Below are 10,469 nucleotides of genomic sequence, written 5' to 3'. Positions count from 1 at the left end.
CTCAACACTATACTCCCAATGCTTATGGTTTTCCCCTTTTATATTCCACACTAGTTAAATCATAGTAGACTAAATTTCAAAATTGGGTCAGTCGATTTTCAGAGCTCGCCGGAGTTCGCCGGTGCGATCGAAGGGGCTCGGGTGGTTGTGGGGCCTCGCTGAACGAAGAAAACTCGACGCGGGTGGGGGTTGGGGCGGGGGTGGGGGTGGGGGTGGCGGAGGAACACAGGAGGTGGGGGCCGGTGGTCCGGCCGGCGGCCCGTGCGGTGTTCTGTATGGGTTAGAATTAGAGACGAGGAAGAGAAGAAGGGTTAGGAGACATAGGATCTTCATACAACCGCCTGAAATGGTCGAGAGATAGCTGGGAGTTGCCTTCTTAATGCGCTCTGGTTCATCATGTGTGGGCACTGCGCAACCAACATTTTATTATCCAAAATCTGCTTGCTCTTCTTTACCATGTTCCTCTTCCGTTCTTCTTTAATATGTACTCTCTCCATTCCTAAATACAAGTCTTTGTATAGATTCCACCAAGGACTACATATGGATCCAAATGAGTGAATCTACACTCTAAAATGTATCTGGATACATCTGTATGTGATCCATAGTGGAAATCTCTACCAAGACTTATATTTTGGAACGGAGGGAGTATGATAGTAGTACAATATGTTCCTTGTACTGAAGATGAGCAGGGACATTTGCAGTGTAGAGGTCTATACGGTCGGTTGTGATGGACACTTTGAGCCTCTTTGATTTGTAGGATCTTGTAAACATAGGAATAGGATTTGTAGTGGCCTGCCCACTTGAATCCTATAAGAATAGCAAGGAAATGCGGGGAGCTGTGTCGCCTTCGAGAGTTACACTGATATTAAAAGTACCTCACCTTCACTTGAAGAGAGATGGTATCCGAAGCCTTTCTAGCCATACCGGCAATACTAGCACATATATTCCAGCAAGTTCCACTTTGCTGATTTTACTCTGATGCTTAAGGTTTTCCCGTTATATCTACACTATGATCTGTGTAGCTGCTTTGTGTCGCACTAGCAGCAGTCCACTCTTGAAGCTAAACACTGCAATGACTTACAAAATTGGCACCAAGGCATTGAGTGCCATTTTGGATGCAATGAAACTCATATGCTCCCCACCTGTTGATTCTTGTTCATAATATGATCCTAATGACTATTCTAACCTCGAGGAGTCAAAGGCAGATGGCCTGTCCTGTTCACCCATCAAGGCGTCTGTTCTAATTTGGCAATGTTTTATTGATTGCAGGTATCTTGCATATGTTGTCTTGCATTTCTTCTACTTTGTTGCACCGCCATATTCTTAGTTTACTCATCATATATGTTGAGATGCCATGCCCATCCATTATCAATACATATTCCATCTGTCATCATACCATGTTTTCCACTCAAATGTTGTTCTTGTGCATCAGACATAAAAAATGAAGAGGGTGATTGCCGAACCTGAAGGAGCACCAGCAAAGTCCTTGAAAAACGTGGTGGTGCCGGAGAAATCAGACATCACCCACTTATATTGGTTGTACAACCAGTGACACAAAACGTAGGACCGACTCCAGCAGACTGTACTCATACTTCACTGGCCACACCACTAGCCCCACCACACAGGACCTGCACTCCAGCAAAAGGTATACCAATTTCATTTGCCATAGCACCAGCTGTACCACAGAAAAATCCCACTCCAGCAAAAAGTACAGCAACTCCACTGGCCGAAGACCTATCCCAACTGCAGAGACGGCCAATTCCTGCAGATTGGAACCCCATTCCATTTATTCCCAGTTTAAAAGACAATGCTATCAATGTTGTTAGGGACTACGTGCATACATTCCCATCATGGGAAGATTATTGGGAAGACAAACACCATTTTCACATCTTCCTCTCCAACTTACGTGTAAGTGCTATTATTCATGGTTATTATTTTCCTGTTTTCTGCTGATTGAACACATCAATGATTTACATTACATTGTTGTAACTAGGCAAGGGTCAATCTGGATTGTCATGACGAGCAAAGCTTGCTTGTGCTTTTCAAGGAAGCATTGCAGCAGTATCGGTGTTACCTGAGGAAATCACACTTTGATGGCAAGTCTATAAACGAATTTCTGGTGAAGTCTCCTATGCTAAATTTAGAAGACATTGAATGGAAAACCTTGTTATGCCCTGGTCTCGTTCCCAGGATGAGGTACTGTCTATGAAATCACATGACAATTTGAACTTCTACTTTTCCGCATGTGCCTTACGGATCTTTTTTGCAGGAAATCTGCTCGAAGAAGAATTCCGGTTTGACAAGAACGACAGGATATGACAAATATGCTGCCCGCTGCTTTGCTCTTGTTAGTACCTGTTGTCCTGTATCACTGTACTTGCATACATACCTGGTTCATTATGTGACACCAGTATGCATGATAGCTTGCTTATCAATTGTTCGCTCCAAATTATCTGATCTGTATGAATGGTTACATTAGTGTAGAATATATCCAATGCCAATGTTTTTTATCTCTGCATTGTTCTTGTAAGTACATGTTGTCCTTTATTAGTGTACTTATAATGACAGGTAGTTGTTCATGTACCATCACTCTGCAACTTATTTTCCTTTGCCCTCCATTTTCTACACATCAGATCTATATTTACTCTTACCATAAGGTTGGTACTGAAGAAGTTTAGCTGTGCATTGCTCTTGGCTATAACTTTTGCCTGTATCGCTGCACTTACATTTATAGCTACTTGGTTATGTAGCATCACTCTTCATCTTATTCTAAATATTCTCCATTTTTTCATATATTATCACATCTATATTTACTCTTAACAAAATGTAGAATAAAGGCAATGCTTTTGAAGAAGATTCTGTGGTAAACTTCTTGAATTGCCCCCCCCCCATCAGCATGGACAAGGCCTTTATAGAGCCTGTCTTCACCAATAATGTAAGTTTACCCATCTCAAGCCTTCAAACTTTGTTGTATATATTTGGTTAGGCATGACTGCAACAGCTGTTTATTTTTGGTGTTTGCATCAAATTGCTTGTTTAAAGTTTATTATGTAGTTCATAAACAAAAGTTTGTCCTTTCTCAATTTAAGTTTTCAGTTGTACAACCAAGTTCCTTCTTCATACCATGTAAATTAAACTATACAGAGCAAGTGATCTTCTTTTGCACTGCATGTATGCTTCTGTTCTTCATCCGTAATCTAGTGGTGTGGTGAACCTACCCACTACAGCACAATGTCATATTCTGCAATGTCTTAACTATGAACAATGTCATATCATTCTACTATTATTTGAACTGTCTCTTTATTTGCCAATCTGAAATGGTATAAATTGACAGCACACTAACCATTGATACTTATGAGTTCTTGATCTATAATCCAGTGGTGTCGTGAAGGTGCCAACTCCTTCACAATGTCATTTCCTGCCATGTCTTGACCTGAACAATACCATATTGTGTTAATGCAATTTTAAACTGTGTCACTTTATTCGTTAGTAAGAAATGTGATGAATTGTTAGCACTGATACTTTTATGTGCAAAACCTGTCATCTGACTGCTTGTTTATCTTTCAGAGTGAGGAAGATATAAGTGTTGAACAAGCGCAATCTCATCATCTCGCTCAGCTGCTTGCGATGCAGCTCCCCAGCAGGGCTAACCTTTCTTGAACTCTATTGAAGTGCTGTCGGTTTTGTATATTATTTTGTTGGCGTGTTTATTTGCACTGGTGGCGATCTTTGATGCCTAGTGTATGTAATATGCTGTCTGCTTGTGCTTTATTATCATAGTGGCGAACTTTGATGCCGAGTGGATGTAATATGCCGTAATTTCTTTATTGTATAGTATAGGTTTTTTCTTATTCACGATGCTGTAGTTATTTTACTGTATATATATCCTATCTTCGCAGTAAACCGGCCAAACCATAAAATTATGGTACATAATCGGGCCGTCATGCAATCATGATGTAGGTTGGGCCTGAAACGTGCCAAACAGCTCACAAGCCGGCAGCAGCCCGAAATGAACCCTGACCCATGATTGTGCGAATCAAATCACGGGCTTTTAACATGCCAAAATTGTCTCGGTCCTTGTTTGGCCCAATCAGATATCGGCTGCGAGCAGGCCGGATGCAAACCGGGCCATAGTTAGGCCCAACTATATGACGGGCTTTTAACTGGCCGAAATGTCAAACGGGCCCTTAACAGGCCGAAATTAATATAGGGCCGAAATGTTAAACGGGCCCTTAACATGCCAAAACTAATATCAGGCCGAATTACTAAGGGCCTTTATCAAGTGGGCCCAAAAGCATAGTGTCCAGTTGACGGGCCAAATTTGATATGGGCCATAATTGAGCCCAAAGCCTCTTAAAGGGCCGGACGTGATCTGGGCCGTAATTTGGCCCAGAACATGGTAGGCTTTTAACGGGACGGATCTCATATGGGCCACTATTAGGCCCGGAGCGTGGCAGGCCATTAATGGACCGGATCAAACATGGGCCGACATTTGGCCCAAAACATGGCAGCAAGTTAATGGGCCGGCCTACTAGGGTCCTCAAAATCTTGTGGGCCTACAGCTGGGCCGTCCCATTAATGTCGACGAAATCTCGTGGGCCTTTAGCTGGGCCGACCCATTATGATCCACAAGAATCTTGTGGGCCTTTACCTGGGCCGACCCATTATGGCACACAAAAATCTTGTGGGCCTTTACCTGGGCCGACCCATTGTGGCCCGCAAAATCTTGTGGGCCTTTAGCTGGGCCTGCCCATTATGGTCCGCAAAATCTCGTGGGCCTTTAGCTGGGCTGGCCCATTATGGTCCGCAAAATCTTGTGGGCCTTTAGTTGGGCCGACCCATTTAAACATGATGGGCCGGTCCACGTGTCAACATATCATAGGCGCGTCTCGCCCATTGGATGAGTGACACCTGTGCCAACGCGGACCTGACACGTGTCTCCTCCAGCCAATGATGATTTTACACATGGAAAATCCCCATTGGTTGGGGCTATTAACGGGTTATCGGATCCAAAACCCGACCTGATACCTTAACGGTGTTTCGTTACGGTGGATGCCACGTGTCGGTCACCCTTGATGAAAGCACTTCTGTGACGCGCGATTTATCATCATGGAAGTGGACACTTCCGTGATGATAATTTTGGTAATGTCATGGAACACTTCTACGACACCAGAGGTATGACTATCTTGATTCTGTCATCAAATCGTCATGGATGTACATGCATGAAAGAAAGTGCGACCTACTGTGACAAACACGTATCATCACGGAAGTGTATTTTCTTTGTAGTGAGTTTAACTCTAGTGTAATATTATTTGTACTAGGTTATAGAGATAGTTCAACTCTAGTGTAAAATTATTTGAACTAGCTTGTAGAGCTAGTTCAATAGTAGTGTAAAATCATTTGTACTAGGTTATTGAGCTAGTTTAACTCTAGTGTAAAATTATTTCACCTAGCTTGTAGAGCTAGTTCAACTCCAGTGTAAAAGTATTCGAACTAGCCTATAGAGCTAGTTCAAATCTAGTGTAAAATTATTTGTACTAGGTCATAGAGCTAGTTCAACTCTAGTGTAAAATTATTTGTACTAGTTTATAGAGCTAGTTCAACTCTAGTGTAAAATTATTTGTAGTAGGTCATAGAGCTAGTTCAACTCTAGTGTAAAATTATTTGTACTACGTTATGGAGCTAGTTCAATTCTAGTGTAAAATTATTTAAACTAGCTTGTAGAGCTAGTTCAACTCTAGTGTAAAATTATTTGAACTAGCCTATAGAGCTTGTTCAACTCTAGTGTAAAATTATTTGAACTAGCTTGTAGATCAAGTTTAACTTTAGTGTAAAATTATTTGTACTAGGTTATAGAGCTAGTTCAACTCTAGTGTAAAATTATTTGAACTAGCTTGTAGAGCTAGTTTAACTCTAGTGTAAAATATGTGTACTAGGTTATAGAGCAAGTTTAACTCTAGTGTAAAATTATTTAAACTAGCTTGTAGAGCTAGTTCAACAGTAGTATAAAATCATTTGTAGTAGGTTATAGAGCTAGTTCAACTCTAGTGTAAAATTATTTGTACTAGGTTATAGAGCTAGTTCAACTCAAGTGTAAACTTATTTGACCTAGCTTGTAGAGCTAGTTCAACTCTAGTGTAAAATTATTTGTACTAGGTCATAGAGCTAGTTCAACTCTAGTGTAAAATTATTTATACTTGGTTATAGAGCTAGTTCAACTCAAGTGTAAAATTATTTGTACTAGGTTATAGAGATAGTTCAACTCTAGTGTAAAATTATTTGTACTAGGTTATAGAGCTAGTTCAAATCTAGTGTAAAATTATTTAAACTACCTTGTAGAGGTAGTTCAAGATTAGTGTAAAACTATTTGAACTAGCCTGTAGAGCTAGTTCAACTTTAGTGTAAAATTATTGGAACTAGCTTGTAGAGCTAGTTCAACCACTAGTGCAAAATTATTCGTACTAGGTTATAGAGCTAGTTCAACTCTAGTGTAAAATTATTTATAGTTTCTAGAGCTAGTTCAACTCTAGTGTAAAATTATTTGAACTAGCCTGTAGAGCTTGTTCAACTCTAGTGTAAAAAATTTGAACTAGCTTGTAGAGCTAGTTTAAATCTAGTGTAAAATTATTTTTACTAGGTTATAGAGTTAGTTCAACTCTAGTGTAAAATTATTTGAACCAGCTTGTAGAGCTGGTTCAACAGTAGTGTAAAATTATTTGTACTAGGTTGTAGAGCTAGTTCAACTCTAGTGTAAAATTATTTGTACTAGGTTAGAGCTAGTTCAACACTAGTTTAAAATTGTTTGAACTAGCATATAAAGCTAGTTCAACTCTAGTGTAAAATTATTTGTACTAGGTCATACAGCTAGTTCAACTCTAGTGTAAAATTATTTGTACTTGGTTATAGAGCTAGTTCAACTCAAGTGTAAAATTATTTGTACTAGGTTATAGAGCTAGTTCAACTCTAGTGTAAAATTATTTGTACTAGGTTATAGAGCTAGTTCAAATCTAGTGTAAAATTATTTAAACTACCTTGTAGAGGTAGTTCAAGATTAGTGTAAAACTATTTGAACTAGCCGGTAGACCTAGTTCAACTTTAGTGTAAAATTATTTGAACTAGCTTGTAGAGCTAGTTCAACTCTAGTGTAAAATTATTCGTACTAGGTTATAGAGCTAGTTCAACTCTAGTGTAAAATTATTTGAACTAATTTCTAGAGCTAGTTCAACTCTAGTGTAAAATTATTTTAACTAGCCTGTAGAGCTTGTTCAACTCTAGTGTAAAAAATTTGAACTAGCTTGTAGAGCTAGTTTAAATCTAGTGTAAAATTATTTGTACTAGGTTATAGAGTTAGTTCAACTCTAGTGTAAAATTATTTGAACCATCTTGTAGAGCTGGTTCAACAGTAGTGTAAAATTATTTGTACTAGGTTGTAGAGCTAGTTCAACTCTAGTGTAAAATTATTTGTACTAGGTTAGAGCTAGTTCAACACTAGTTTAAAATTATTTGACCTAGCTTGTAGAGCTAGTTCAGCTCTAGTGTTAAATTATTTGTACTAGGTTATGGAGCTAGTTGAACTCTAGTGTAAAATTATTTCACCTAGCTTGTAGAGCTAGTTCAATAGTAGTGTAAAATTATTTGTACTAGGTCATAGAGCTAGTTAAACTCTAGTGTAAAATTATTTGTACTAGTCGTCAACCCGTGCATGCGCATGGGCTATGTTTATAATACCTTAGATTTATATTTATTTTGCGCGGGAGAGTTGACTAGCACAAATAAAATGAATTATTATTAATAATTTTTGTGTATGGATAATTTCATATATTAAAACAATGTATAGATTATAAATCTACCTATCAAACACATGCAAAATAGAGAGTGCTGGACATAATTGCTAGTTGTAGATCGATAGAAAGTAAGTTATAGATAGGTTGAAAATACTAAGACTTGAGACAAATATTTAAATCACTATAAATCAGAATGTGAAGCAACAACTTGAGAATTTCAGGGCATCCTCTATTGGCACATGCATGCCTCTTATGCCTTTATTTAACGAAAAGTTCCTAAAATTAAAGCTCATCATCAAGAAGTTCATAATATTTTTTGTATTTCTTCTAAATGAACCAAAAACAAGAATGAATAATGAATCAAATGCTAATCTAAGCACCATAATTGCAACATCGACACTGTACAACTTTGTAGATAACCTAAAACTTCTCTAGAAAATACGGATAATAAGCTTATTAAGAAAATGACCAATTGGTTTCACATGAATAACAATTGTTCTTGCATTAGAGTTCACTAAATCCTTTTGATGTAAATGCATGTCAAACATTACGAAATCTTTGAAACAAAAAGCACTTTGGTCTCGTAATGACTATCAATGAGTTCTATTATGTCAATTCTATATGGATTATTATTCCATAACAGTGTAACTTGATTCGTTTGCACATCCTCTAAGAGACCAATTACATATTCGCATAGAACAAATGTTTGCTACTTGTTATCCTTGAAAAAAATGACTGGAACATGTGTACTGTTTAGGGCAAAAGAATTATAGCACTAAGCGGAAAGTAAACAAACAATGGACATATTCATTGAGGGAAAAATCATATTTGTATTTAAAACTGCCATTAGAAGTATTATTTGAAACATAATACACATTTTTTACCTCTTATATAAGAACTGAAAAACTTGCTGATGATATCACTAAATAATCTGATTACTAAAATCCAAAAAATAGAGCAACTGCGTCAAGTATAGACAAAATATAAACTACTGAAATAGGTATGAAGCGGTAGTGCATTATAAAGCCTGACCCAAGGGATTTAACTTTGCTGTCGCGATTATGTCGTATGCGAAGTATACTAATTAGCAACTGTTGTGATGTTACCTTGCGGTTGCTGGCCTACTGCCAGCAATGTTTGCAACATGTATATGCAAACAAAGAGTGGTAGTGGGGCTAAAGGGAAGAAATAATTCTTGAGGAGCAAAGAAAGAAAGATGCAGCAGAAAGAGGAGACATGTATACTACATCCGATTACCAGATGTGGCAAGCGCCTTCCTAACTAAATACGATTTAGAGAAGATATGATACATTACTGGAATTAATTACTATACCATTTGCGAGGGTATCTGGTTTGTTGGCGGCGAGTATTGATCAGAGTAACATCCCAAGATAAAGTAATAGACTGCTCTTACAACTCTGGATATCCAAGTATTTAGAATCCTCCTTGTTCTTTCTATAGCTCATAATAGGGAGATACCTATATAAGTATCAATTTCAAAAAATAAAGATACATAGTCTTGTAAGCCAAATGATGCTCACTGATCATATTATTTCATCTCCTACATGTTACACATACATGCTACAACTCATTTTTTTTACATAAAATTCTAATCATTTTGTTGTATCTTTTAGATGCTACAGATAGATACTACAACGTAACCTGTTGTAGCAGTTAACCGCCTGTATCACTTACTTGTGCTAATCAACCAATTATAAGTACCAATAGTTGCTAGACTAGTTTGAATATATCCTCATATATACTACATAAACTGATTAATGTGAGAACAATCGAAAATCACCTCAATCTTTAACATGCCGTTGTCCTATGGAGATTTTTTGCATACATCGTAGCGCGTACTCTTGCCATCAGTTACACTTGATGATCACATATTCTTGGTATAGCGCGTACTCTTGCAATCTGTCACACTTGATGATCACATATTCTTGGTCTTCTATTTACACAGTCCCCTCTCTTGAGAAAAACAAAATGCCATGAATTCCATTTTAGTGCATAATTTTCTCATCTGAATAGACCTCTCCTCTGGTATATAAAATAGGACAAAACATTGCTTGGTTGGAAATTCATTGAGAGCAACTTTTAGACCAGAATATTATGTTATCAATTCCTATAGGCAACAAAGTCAACATTAGTAGATGCAAGAAGTAAATTGTGATTAGACATAAATGATTTGTACAATGTGATAAGCTGATGTATATCTCTGCAGGTAGCATAGTTAAAGAGCAATATCGCTGGAGAACTTATTAGAAGTGTTGAGCAATAGAGTTGGAATACCATGAGATCACAAAAATAAGGTTTATAAATTATAATGGAAGTTGTTAGTTTAAGAAGATTTGTCACGGGAGATATATGCGTGTCATGCACAATTTAGCATGAGGCATGCAAGTAATACGTGACCCGCATCTTCATCCATAAACAACTGTCTACATAGACGATAAAATAGTACATAAATTGAGGAGTGTGACCTGCAGTGATTGTCAAATTGTCAACCACATCAGTGGACAAAGATAGTGTAGCTTGACAAACATGTTTGCTGTTGCTATGCTTCTCCTGCAATCGACCGTAGCAGCAGTAATGTACGAAAACTACTCGTCTATGGCAGACAATTGTATTAACCGACCATAGTCACCATGTAGTATACTCCTAGCCTCTATCATTTTTCCA

The sequence above is a fragment of the Triticum aestivum genome, chromosome 3A (genome assembly GCF_018294505.1).
Source record: "Triticum aestivum cultivar Chinese Spring chromosome 3A, IWGSC CS RefSeq v2.1, whole genome shotgun sequence".
Classification (NCBI taxonomy): Eukaryota; Viridiplantae; Streptophyta; class Magnoliopsida; order Poales; family Poaceae; genus Triticum; species Triticum aestivum.
This window is presented reverse-complemented; position numbering follows the sequence as displayed.